This window comes from Canis lupus, chromosome 1 (assembly GCF_048164855.1).
Source record: "Canis lupus baileyi chromosome 1, mCanLup2.hap1, whole genome shotgun sequence".
NCBI lineage: Eukaryota > Metazoa > Chordata > Mammalia > Carnivora > Canidae > Canis > Canis lupus.
Genome location: NC_132838.1, coordinates 31,208,567 through 31,222,154, shown reverse-complemented (window position 1 = coordinate 31,222,154; position 13,588 = coordinate 31,208,567).

Here is a 13,588-nt window from a genome sequence, read left to right as displayed (position 1 = left end):
TGTGCTCTCTTACTATCTCTCTCAAACAAATAAAATAAATCTTTAAAATGTTTAATTTAATTTAAAGAATCACCATGAAGTAGGTATCATCATTCCTATTTTACAAATGTGTAAACTGATTCACAGCTATAAATATGCTAATAACTTATGCAGGTGCGTAGCTAGTTAGCTACAGAACTGGGATTTAAACACAGACACTCAAGCTCTAGAGTCTCAACCCTTATGCTGTACTCTTCTCTGCCGATATGGTTGAGTGTCAATTATCCCCATTTTAAAGATGGGGAACCTGTGCTCAGAATAGTTCAATAACCTGCCCAAGGCTGCCCAGCGAGTGACTGATGAAACCTACATTCAGACCCAAGTTAATCTCATTCTAAAGTCTGTACTTTTCTTAGCAAAAAACTTGGCCAGTAAAACTCTAAAACTTCGGACCTGACATTTCAGTCCAGAGCACCAGGGGACATTTCCTCCTCTCGTTGAATGCAGTATGACTCTTTCACAGAACTGAGCCCATCGCAATAACATGATGACCTGGTTATGTGTCTATTTTAACACCTCATTTCTAATTCAGTCCTGATTGCTCTGTGCCTCGAGTGGTGCCTGATACTCTGAAGGTGATTAATAAGTGCTCACTGAACCAGACACAACTGCTGAACTAGAAATTGATTTCTTTTTATTACTTATGATACATAGTTCCTTCAGTTCTTTCTATCTCTGCACTTCCCCACCCCCCAAACCTATCCTCAAAGTCATGTTCATGCTACAGTTATGACTATTGTATTACTGAAACAAAAATTGAGGAACTTGGGATCCCTGGGTGGCGCAGCGGTTTGGCGCCTGCCTTTGGCCCAGGGCGTGATCCTGGAGACCCGGGATCGAATCCCACATCGGGCTCCCGGTGCATGGAGCCTGCTTCTCCCTCTGCCTGTGTCTCTGCGCCTCTCTCTCTCTCTGTGACTATCATAAATAAAAAAAAAAAAAAATTGAGGACCTTCATCTGACAAGTATAGGGACAAAGGGAGCGCACGTTTGAAATTTGTGCTTGTCGTATGAATTCTTGACCTTAACTAATATGTAAGATGGATTTTCCAGGGAAGACTACCTGAACTGAAAAAAACAATCAGCACTCTAGATTCCTGGCATTAGCACCTGCTACTTACACAAAGCTCTATCTCTTTAGACTTGCAACTTATTATTGCAATAATTTTAGGATCCTTTAACACTCTTAGTTACCAACTCAGTTTTGAAAGATATTTAAGGTTCTACACACAGTCAGTCTCAAGGGATGTCTATTTTTCTCCAGCTTTTTTTCACTGATTTATTTCTTGTCCTGTTTGGATACCAAATGCTTGGAAATCAATTTGTGCTTATGAAACAGAATTAAATTGTGTAATTTGTTAGTGTTTGAGTATTCATTCATTTATCCATTTATATTATAAAAAACCTCCTGAATATCTATCACAGATGCCGAATTGTTCTAGGTACTGGGCATTAAGCAATGGACAAAGCAGGCGGAGTCTCTCCCCTTCTGGAACTGACATTCTAGTGAGGAAGAGTGACAATCAGCTAACAATCAATATATAGTATGTCAGGTGGAGACAAGAGCTGTGGAGAAAAATAAAACAGGGTGAAATGAATCAGAAGTGCCAGGGTCGAACACAGACCTTAAGAAATGAGGGCACAGCACATGTATACTGAGGAAGGAGGAGTGAAGAACTGGAATGAAAACAGGCAGGAGCATGTCTGGTGTGTTTGAGGAATGGCATGGGCTCCTGCAGTGTGAGCAGGCCGCGGATGAGGTCAGAGTAAGTAGGGTCCAGGCCGTGCCGGAGCCTGTAGCCGCCCGTAGCCTTTGGCTTTACTCAAAATAAGATGGGAAGCCAGTGCAAGGCTTTGAGCACAGATGCGACGCATTTGGATTTAAGTATTTAAAGGATAATTGGTCGCTATGTTGAGGATAAAAGGAGGTGGGGGAAGGCAAGAATCGGGACCTTCCAGGACCAGTACAAAGTTACAAAGTTGTCTTTGATTCATTACACAAGACACTATGTTCTAAACTCAAACCTCAGCAGCATCTTACTTCTCAAGGTGAGAGAATTCTGATGTTTTGTAAACAAGGTGGTCTGTGCCCCGCCCCGTGGCTGCTTGCCCTCCTTTCCTCGCTTCCCAGAGGCTCCCTACTGACCACAATGAGAACTGCAGGGCTCCTACCGACTGATTTCAGAGCCCAGGTTCTGGGTACCAGCTCCCCTTCCTACCTCATGCAGAGACAAAGAGAACATAGAGTCAAGGGAACGTAGTAGATTGGAGTTCTTTACTTGAGAGTCATGAACAAACGACCACAGTCACAGGATTTCCCTGGAGAATAAGTTTTTGAGTCTGGTTGGCCTGTGCTAACCAGCTCTCCCAATAGCAGAAGGGTGTCAAGGAGAGGGGAGTCACAGAGTGAATATACTCAAATGATTTACATAAAGAAGTGAAAAGATGGGTCATGCAGATTGTGACATGCCTGGTCTTGACCAAGAAGATGACAAGGCCCTGGGGAAAGACCTGAGAGAGATAATGTGGGGTACAGCAGTGCAAGCTTAATCAGGATTAACGGGCTTTACTCCCCTTCTCTGTGCATGTGTGTGTGTGTATGGGGGGGTGGTATGTGTGTATGTCTGAGAAATGAGGTAGAAGCCCTGTACAGAATTTCCTGAAGTTTGGAGGAAGCAGGATAATGTCTACTGGGTAGCTCCTATTTGCTAAACGGGAAGGATAGTCACTATCTCAAACACAAAATGCCTGGGGCACCTGGTGGTTCAGTCGATTAGGCATCCAACTCTTGATTTTGGCTCAGGTCATGATCTTAGAGTTGTGGGATGGAGCCCCGTGTCAGGCTCTGTGCTCAGCACAGAGTCTGCTTGGGATTCTCTCTGGCCCTGTCCCTCTGGCCCTCCCCTTGCTTACGCTCACATGTGAACTCTCACTCTCTTTCAGTAAATAATAAAATCTTCAAAAAGAAAATAAAATACAAAATACCTTTTCACAGCAACATTGTGCCTTTATAGAGCTTTGTATAGAGTAGCCTTCGCTTAGTAAGAGAAATCGAAGACTCTGTTATGTATAACTTTTTAAACTACATCTCTAAGTTCTGTTAATAGTAAAATGCCCTATAGAATAAAAATGTTCAATAGATCATAGTCAATAAAATGTCTTGCAGTTATATTCTAATAGACTGAATTTGTCATGCATATTTATTTGACTATTCAGGAAAACAAACTGATGAACTTCTAATCACTTTTTTCTATAGGTAAACCAATATGTGGCTTACAGAATTGAATTATTTCAGATAGATGAATGTATTTAAATGTAGAGTCCCAAGTAACTTAAAAGTTTGTGTTATGACTAGGTATAACTTTTACAGTAAGACCAAAAAAAAAAAAAAAACCACACACACACAACAACAACAGAGACATTCAGGTCCTTACCCTGGGTCCTGCATTATCTAACTGTGCATTCTTAGACTTTTTAAAAAAGATTTTATTTATTTATTCACAAGAAACACAAAGAGAGAGAGGCGGAGACAGACAGAGGGAGAAACAGACTCCTCGAAGGGAGCCTGATGTGGGACTCAGCCCTTGGACCGGGATCATGACCTGAGCTGAAGGCAGACACTCAACTGCTGAGCCACCTAGGTGTCCCCTTAGACACTTCTGATTGAGATAACGTAATATTTACTGGATGTTTACCATAAGCCAGGTACTGTTCTAAGTTCTTTATATGTATTAACTCATTTAATCCCCACAACAATCCTATGAGTTGGTTATTCCCACTTTACAGATGAAACGAAGGCATAGAAAGATGAAGTGACTTGCTCAGAGATACGTGTGTGTTGTGCATCCTGGGACCTCTCCTAGGTTCAGTGATTTGCTGGGATGACTTACAGGACTCAGCATATAGTCACACTCATGGCTTGGACTGATTACGGTGAAAAGATACAAAGCACAAAAGCAAAGGGAAAGGCAAATGGGGTGGAGTCGTGGGGAAACCAGGCTCAAGCTTCTAAGACTCCTCTTGCATTGTGGTCACTGCAGACATACTTAATTTCCCCAGCAGGGAATTGTGACAGCACAAGCAGAAGCAACAACCAAGGAAGCTCATAGAGACTTGATGCCTAGGGTTTTATTGGAGGCTGACCGTGTAGGCAGTTTCTGCCCAGTGTGTATCAAATTCCAGAGTCCCAGAAGCAAAACTGGTACTCACCATAAATCATATTGTTTGCCCAGTTTAGGCACAATGAGTCACTCATATCAGTTTGGGAAATGGAGGGGACACTCCTGATATCTCAGCTTCTAGATGTCAACCAAGGCCCAACCTTGCAAGAAGGCCTTTCTAAGGATAGCCGTTAGAGTTGATATGTCAACACTTTCCTCCACATATGTCTACTAAGTGGATCTGTGGATTATTGGAGATGAGCAGCAGGTAGATTTAGGAGTCTACAATTCCAGGGGAGAGGTCTGGCTAGAGATGTCAGTGCGGGAGTTGCTGGCCTATAGTGACATAGGAACCAAATTTACATAGGAAGTGAACACAGCAGGCTGACTGAGAATAAAAGAGGCTAGAGGACTATGCCCTGGCACACTCGGGGATCTAGAGGTCAGGTGTATGAGGATGAAACTCCATAGACACTAAGAAGGAGTCGCCAATGAGTTCAGAGGAAAACTAAGAGGAAGTTATGACTCCAAGCCAAGTGAAGTAAATGTTTCAAGAAGGTAGAGAAAAACAACAGACACTGCTTGCAGATCAAACAAGAAGACTGCAAAGTGATGATTGAGCTTAATCATGTGGAGGCTGCTGACCTTGGAAAGGACTGTTTCAGTGGATCCCTCAGGCCTTGATCGCAGTGGATTAAAGGGAGGATGGGAGCAGAAGTGATCACAAAGTATTAAAAACTCTTTTAAGGCATTTTGCTGTAAAAAGAAGGAAGGGAAATGGGATCCTGGCTAGAGGAGAAAGGGAATTGCAAAAGGTATGTGTGTGCAGGACAGGAGTGATACTACAGCATGTTTGGCTGCTGATGGGACTGATCCAGTAGAGGAGGGAAATGAATGATAAGTGAGATAAAGGGATAATGGTATCCTCCAGGAGGTGAGGAGGTGTGGGGCATACTGTACAAGTTGGCCTTAGATTAGATCATGGACTATTCACCCAGAGTTACAGAAGGAGGCAAATTATTTGGGCTCAGAAGCAAGTGGGTGGATGCAGAAGTGGTCGTGTGTGGGATTTCTCCTCTGGTTGCCTCAACTTGAGCTGTGAGATGGGAAATAAAGCCTTCAGCTGAGAATCAGGAAGGTGGAGAATGGGATGAAAGGCTGAAGGGAGAGGAGGAGGCATACAACAGTCACCTCCAAAGGTCCCAAGGGTGAGCCGACTAGGAGAATATGGTGGAACTGCTTGGGCTACAAGGGCTGAGAAGCTTTAATCTTTGCTGCCATGAATTTAGAATAAGATCAGCAGCCATCACTGTGTGTTTTTCCAGCCATGTGTAGGTTGCATGGTTGCAAGTGACAGAATGTTGGACTTAATCTGGATTGGTTTTGGGGGATGCCTGGGTGACTCAGTGGTTGAGAGTCTGCCTTTGGCTCAGGGCATGATCTGAGAGACCCGGGATTAAGTCCCACATCGGGCTCCCTGCACGGAGCCTGCTTTTCCCTCTGCCTGTGTCTCTGCCTCTCTCTGTGTCTCTCATGAATAAGTAAATAAAATCTTTTTTAAAAAAGGATTGGGTTTTGGCAGGCAAGTGGAAGGAGAGAGAAAGTGGCATGGGCGGTGGGGTTAGATACCAGTTTTATCTTTAGAGGAGAAGCAGTATTATGGGACAAAGTTCTAATTCTTTCTTAGAGGTTGGTGTAGCAGAAACCTTGGTTCTGGAGCATCTCAAAAGTCATTTTTTTTTTAATGTGCAGTGTATCATGCAATAAATACCCGAAGGGAACAATATTGATCTGCTTTTGTTGACTGTGACTCACCTTAGTACTAGATGTCTAGTCTGGGAGGCCACCAATCTTCAGTTTTGGAGATGAAGTTCTAGTGACAGGTTACTGCAACTTTATTGGATGTCACTGTCCATGTGGCCTTGAACAAATACAATCATGCTCTCAAGTGATCCTGACCCTTTACAATCAGTGCACCATTCACATAGCAAACCTGGCATCCACCAGCCCTTCCTTTATAGGAAACTGGGTTTTAGAGATTTATTAGTTGTTCCTACCTGCATGTGAACCCCGGTTCCATCATTGCTGGTCCTGCACCTGCCAGAGAACCTCATACAGCTTCTTTACTTCTTACTCAGACCAGGTCCTCTTTTCAGACCCATACACCTCTGTGTTCTTTCGTTCTTCCTTTACTGAAGGCTCCAGTCACTCAGACTTCTTTCCCGACCCTTACTGTCCCCTAAGGGCCAGGCCACCTTCCCTCCCCACCAGGGTCCTCCCTTCCTAGTCATCTCTGAAGAGAAGTCCTCAGGCTCTTCTGGTTTTTAAAAGATTTATTGTGTATCACAAATATATAAGACAAATAAATATATCACAGATAACTAAAATTGGCATACTTCAGAGCTTCTAGAATCCAACAAAGTTTGCATACTATGGTTTGCTTGATGGTCTGCCTCCTGCCTATGATGGTGAGTGAGAAAACCACCCAGCCTTCCCTCCTGCATGTCTCCTTTACTTTCACACAAATACCACAGTCATAATGTTTGACACTTCTGGTCACCAAATGTGTGTTGAGTTTTCCCACACTGAGCAATTCTCTGTGACACCAGCTGTGTGTCCTGCAATATAACTCAATTCTGACACTATCTACAGATAGCTTCGGACCCCTCAGGTTAATGGCTCAGTCCCACGAGACTGCCTCCCCACCCTCCACCACAAGTAGTAAGTCCCTAGGCTACCCACAACTTCCGTCCAACTTTGCTACATTTTGGAGGTTCCCATGACCTCCTCTCCCTTGGGTTCAATTATTTGCCCGAATAGCTAACAGAACTCAGAGAAACACTAACATCTACCAGTTTATTAGAAGATACGAAGGATGCAGAAGAAGCCAGATGTAGATGTACATAGGGTAAGGTCTGGGAGGGTCCTGAGCACAGGAGCTTCTGTCCTTGTGGGGATAGGGGTGAGCCACCACCTGGTGTGAATGTGTTCACTAGCCTGGAAGCTCTCTGAACTCCTTACTATTGGGATTTTTGGAGGCTTTCTCACATGGCACGATGGATCATAAACTCTATTTCCAGACCGTTTGTGTAAGATGGGGGATGGACAACAAACTCCAAACTTCTAATCCCAGCCTGGTCTTTCTGGTGACCAGCCTCCACCCAGTAGCCATCCAGGAGGCCCCCCAGAGCTGCCTCCTTAGAACAAAAAATGCCTCGGTAGACAAGAAACAAGGGTTTCAGATGTTAGGACCTAGGAGGAAGACCAAATGTACATTTCTTCTTATAAATCACAGTATCATAGCTGGGGAATGGGAACTGCTGTTTTAGCACATTCCCAAGGCGGAATTAACTGTCAGCAACAGGAAAGTTTTCAGTCTCACCGAGAACTGTAAGAGCCCCGCATTCCTGCTCTCGGGGCCTGCCCTCACCTCCCTGGAGACCAAGATGGCTGCCGCTGAGGGCCTCAGTCACCACAGCTCATTTGCCCGAGGGGCCCCCAACCAAGTCACTTAACTTCTCTGGGTCCAAATTTCCTCATCTTCAACTCAGGGAGAGTAACAGATGTTTTCTCAAATGACAGTAAAAGGTGGAAACATAAGTGGTTGTTTTCTTTCTCTTTCCTTTCTCCAGAGCACGTCAGAATCACTCTGAAATGGCCTTCCCCAGCCACACAGTCTTAGAACTGAACTATTGAAAGCTTCTGAACAAAGAAAACCACAGAACTCAGAGTAAACTCCCAAAGGACAGGGAGATAGGTGATGCTTCACGCTTATGGAGGCATCACAGACCAGACAGACATTTATTCCTCAACTTCTTACCACACTCAATATTTACTTCAAAGGAGGCACTCTGTCTCTCCAGCTCTTCCAGAGGGTCCTAGGAATTGCCTGTTGGGATAATTAGATTCTGATTCCAGGTCTGCCATTAGACAAGCAAAGGGAATTTCACCAAGTTCTCCAGGCTCACTAGATTTCTTTCCCTTTCTTTCTTTCTTTCTTTCTTTCTTTCTTTCTTTCTTTCTTTCTTTCTTCTTTCTTCTTTTTCTTTTCTTTTTTCTCTCTCTCTTTCTTTCTCTTTTCCTCTCTCCCTCTTTCTTTCTACATTTTATTTATTTCTTTGTTTATTTATTTATTGAGCACAAGCATGGGGAGGGGCAAATGGAGGGGGAAAAAGAAAATCTCAACGCAGGCCTTGATCCCCTGACCCTGAGATCATGATCTGAGCCAAAATAAAGAGTCAGATGCTCAACTGACTAAGCCACCCAGGCCCCCCTCACTGAGCCTGTTTCTTGTCTGGAAACTGTGGCAGGGTGCCTAGTCTTTCCCACTTTAGAATCATATCTTATTACACTGTAGTTGAAAAATCATGTTCAGAGGTAAGTTAAATAAGTATTTCTGATCATTCAGTATGTAGCAAGCAAAATGCCCATAATACCTACCCTCTTGTAACAGGAAAAATAAAAATTAAAAAATAAATTATCAGGGTGAGGATTGTTACAATAGGAGAACTATAGGTGCAGGTAAGAAGGGAAACCAATCTAGTGAGAGACCAACGCTGCACTGAAAAGAAGGTAAACATAGATGTCAGAGGATGCCAGAGAAGTGGAGATCAGGTCCCAGTTGGGGATTTTATTTTATTTTTTAATTTTTATTTATTTATGATAGTCACACAGAGAGAGAGAGAGGCAGAGGCACAGGCAGAGGGAGAAGCAGGCTCCATACACCAGAAGCCCGACGTGGGATTCGATCCCCGGTCTCCAGGATCGCGCCCTGGGCCAAAGGCAGGCGCTAAACCGCTGCGCCACCCAGGGATCCCCCAGTTGGGGATTTTAGACTTTAATCTGAGGATAAGGGAGTCCAGGCAAGGACTTTAAGGATAGTGATAAAATACAGAGTTCTGTATTTTAAAGAGATATTCTAGCTGCAGTGTGTGTGTGTGTGTGTGTGTGCGTGTTTGTGCACGTGTGTGGTGATGGGTGTGGGAGGGCTGGGAAAATAGATGAATTTCTCTTTCTTTCTTTCTTTCTTTCTTTCTTTCTTTCTTTCTTTCTTCTTTCTTTCTTTCTTTCTTTCTTTTTCTTTCTTTTTTCTTTCTTCTTTCTTTCTTATTCTTCCTTTATTTCTTCTTTCTTTCTTTTCTTTTCTTCCTTTTTTTCTTCTTTCTTTTTTACACAGGAAGAGAGAGAGAGAGAGAAGCGGGGTGTGGGTGGGGGAGGGCAGAGGGAGAGAGAATCTTAAACAGGCTTCTCACTAGGTGTGAAACCTGGCACAGGGCTCCATCTTACAACCCCAAGATCATGGCCCGAGTGGAAACTTAGACTCAGATGCTTGACTGGCTGAGCCACCCAGGGTCCCTAAATGAATTTCATTTTGGATCTGCTGAGTTTGAGGCCCTAGTCTCCCCTGAGGGATCTATACTGTTCAGAGCTTTCCGTAAATATCAACTTTTTTGTGTGACTTCCCTGCTATAATAAAACAATAGACATTTACATTGTTTCATTGAACACATACAATTTTGACCCTTAAAAATATCTCATTAACTTTTTTGTGTTGTTTTCTGTCTTTCCCAAACCATTTGAGTCTTGGTTACTTATCAGGGTTTTAACATGAACATCCTGACCTAGCAGGGCAATCCCCCTATATTAATACATTAGGTGTCCATGGACGACTTGAGAAAAAAGAACTCCAACTACTCAGAACCTGAGAAGGTCCTTCTAAAGACCTAACACATGTCATAGGCCTATGGAAAAGGCTTTATTCTATACCCAGAGTTTTCATGACTCACTTCGGGAACAATAAGTTTGCCTCCTTCCTGGGAGAAATCATAGATCCTGGGGGTAGGGAGGAACAGAGGGCTTGAGGCGGCCTTAGCTTGGGGCCCTCACTTGAAACCATGGAGATGAGATAACATCGATTCTTAGTTAACTGGAGCCCCAACTGCACGGCGGTGCATATTTAGGTATTTCAATAATTCTGAACTCAGCATTTATTTGACTGGTTGAATATCTAAGTTTACCACAAGGTGGCAGCACGATGCTATTTTTTTTAAGTAGGTGATGAATTTGTTTCCAGAGCTCAAGTTGAAAGGTAGAGCTAGAAAGGAAACAGAATTTTTCCTCTTGTTCCTGATTGGAAAGAAAGGAAGGAAGGAGTGTGGAAGGAAGCAACAGAGGAAGAAAAAAAGGAAGTCGGATGGAGGGAAGGTGGGAAGGGGAGGCGATAAGGAACAGGAAAAGAATAAAGAAAAAAGGCCACATTCAGTTAGATTAAATTTAACTAAAGAAAAGGAAATAGCCAAGCAACCGAGGTAGGAAATTTCCGAGAGAGGAAACCAGCGTTATAACCACATTTATTCACAGACTTGAAGTGTGAGTATAAGATAGACATTTGACCTTCTTATAAAAGCATTTGTCTCTTTGGGAAACTATGAGAATGAATACATTGCACCAAAGGGCCCTGGTCCTTTTAAGTCAGTCTTACATTAGCATAATTATCAGCTGGCACTTAAGCCTTTTTTTAGTATCCTTCAAAGAGGTCGCACATGTTGGTTTCCATGTTGAGTGAGGAAATAAAAGATGATTCAAGAAGAGAATAATCAGAAGCACCCTGGCAGGAATCCCTTGGTATGACAGCAATGGGAAACCTGTCAGCAGTTCAGTGCTCCTCGGGGTCTGTGACCTGAGAATTCTTTCACAGTTGGCTCTTTGATTCTCTACTGACCATCCCTTACTTACTTGGCCTACTGTTGATCCCCACTACTTGCTCTCGGTTGTCTAATGAATTTGGCATAGCAGAGACTTCTGGAAAGGAAGGGATCATAGGAGTGATTGCCTCAGGCATTGAAAAGTCTTCAGATTAAGGTTTTTCAACCTTAGCACTCATGATATTATGGGGCAGATCATTCTTTCTTGAGGGGTGAAGAGCAGTCCTATCCATTGCAAGATATTTAGTAGCATCCCTGGCATGCACCAACTGATCTTTGGAACATGTCCCTGGTTGTGACATCCAAAAATGTCTCCAAACATTGCTAAGTGTCTCCTGGGGAGCAAGCTTGTTCTCAAGTTCCCATCTGAGAACAAGTGTGTTAGTTAAACTCTAACTCTAGGAATGAAGGAAATCCTGAAAGTTTTGTTTATCTTGCTGTCCTGTTCATGGGCAAAACTCACGTTGAATCATCAGGGTAACGTGTGTTCTTCAAATCTCTGTTAGTATTAAATCCAGGCATAAAGTGCCTTTATTAGAGTCAGGATAATGTTCTCCAGATGAAACAAATCAACAAATATTTATTGTGAATGTTCTGTTGAGCAAAAACATATACTAGTCACCGTAGGGTATATAAAATAGTAAGAGTTTTTAAAAATATACATAAAAAATGAAAACAATTAATGCTAGTGGAATTCTTATTGTATGCCAGACACTTGTCCTATCCATTATGAATGTCCATTTTCTATTCATCTTATTTATATTTTGCAGGATCTCTATAAAGAAGTATTATTTGCATTCTATCAGTGAAGAAATGGGCTGAGGGTTTAGTTACTAGTTCAATCACACTAATAGTAGGTGGCAAAGGCCAGATTAAACCTGATCTTTCTAATGTCAAGGACTATGCATGCTGTAGTACCAGCCACTGACCCTTGAAAATCTTATTAGGGGAACGATACATGTACATAGAAAAGGAGTCTAATGTCACAAGGCTGTAGATGATCTATTTCAAAAGCCATAACAATTTCAAGACACAACGCTGTAGACTAGAGTGATTGAGAAATTGTTGGGGTATGATGGGTCTTGGTACCTGCATCTTTAAGGAATGAAGAATTAGAAAGATGGAATACAAAGATCTATCTAGGGTAATCTTCTGAGGAGCAGCTGGGCTGCATCAGGGTATTAAGAGTGCAGGTGGCTCAAAGGAGCAGAAGACCCATGCTGAGAACAAGAGATCATACTGATTGGAAATGGAGGCTGACAATGAATACTGGAGGGTCTGGAATGTAATACAGATGTTCACAAACAGGCCAAAATCATGGTTTTTGTTCAGCTTAGAATTGTGAAAATTGAGAAATTCGAAAAAAATAGAATTTGATTTCTTACATTCTTAAGTATGGCAACATTGGGCCTACATTCCTGTATTTCAACTTTTGGCTGAAACCAAGGAGGGGTTGCTGTCTTTAATGGGGTGTGGACTTTCCAGTTCACCAAAATCCACACCGTGCCCTATTCTATTACTCTCCTCTTGCATCACTTAATTACCTGCTTAGCCCTTATGAGCAGTGGAATATTTAAAGCTAAATTTAGAAAGAGGTGTTTTCAAAATATTAATTTGATAAAACCAATGAAAAATCTGTTTCTTTTAATGGTTCACTGACATAGGAGACAAAAGCTAATCCTCCACTCAACATTTTGCCTTCTATCCAAAGATCATTATTAGAGTTTCCTTAAATTCCTGTCTTCCCCACTGAAATGATGCTGGGTTGTTTAGCCTTTTCCTGTGGCTGTGCACAATAAGATTTTTGTCATTGTTGTTGCTCAATGTTGACATTGATACTGATTTTCATATCTCTATAATCTGTGAGCAGCAAACCTATATATCCCAACACTTACAACATTTCCTTTATTCATGTCTGGTGTGTGGTAACTCAACACACTCACTTTTGAGTGACTTTTATGTTTTAGGCACTGTTTTATGAATGTGGGCTATCACTGAATAACAGCAAATATCAAGGGGATTTATATTCTGCTGGGAGAAACAGACAATAAACATAGAAAATAAACAATAAACAATAACATAATAAATAAGTAAATGATGAAGGTTGGAAAACGCTATCTGTTAAGGGGAAAAAAAAACAATAGAGCGGAGTAAGGGGGCTGGGGATGGGAATTACAATTTTCAGTAGAGTGGTTGGGGTAGGCCTCATTGAGAAGATGACATTTAAACAAAGACTTGGAGAAGACTGTTGTGGGTAGTGACTTGATGCAGTGGGACCTGCAAGTGCAAGCCAGCTATTTTGTTGTGGAGCAGAAAGGTTCACGGACCAAATCAGATGCTTCGATCATATAGATTATCATGATGCAAATCACCAAAGGGTTGCCAGTTGGAGATTACCTAGCTGTCAGCTTGGAGGTGGCATGATCAGTACCTTACTACCATTCCTTCCATCCCCTTCTTTGTAGATTTAACACTTTTGGTTATTCCAAGCCTTTAAAATCATATATATCTCATTCATTATGTTTATCTTTAACACGTCTCATAGGACACTTACTGTCTTTAGATATCTTAGGAGTTTTATCCGTCACATTGTTTTTCTTAACTTTCTGAGCCAAATTGAATGTTCTCAAAAAGTGTAGTAAGCATACATTACAGAAGTGAAGGAGTGAGCCATGAGGATATCAG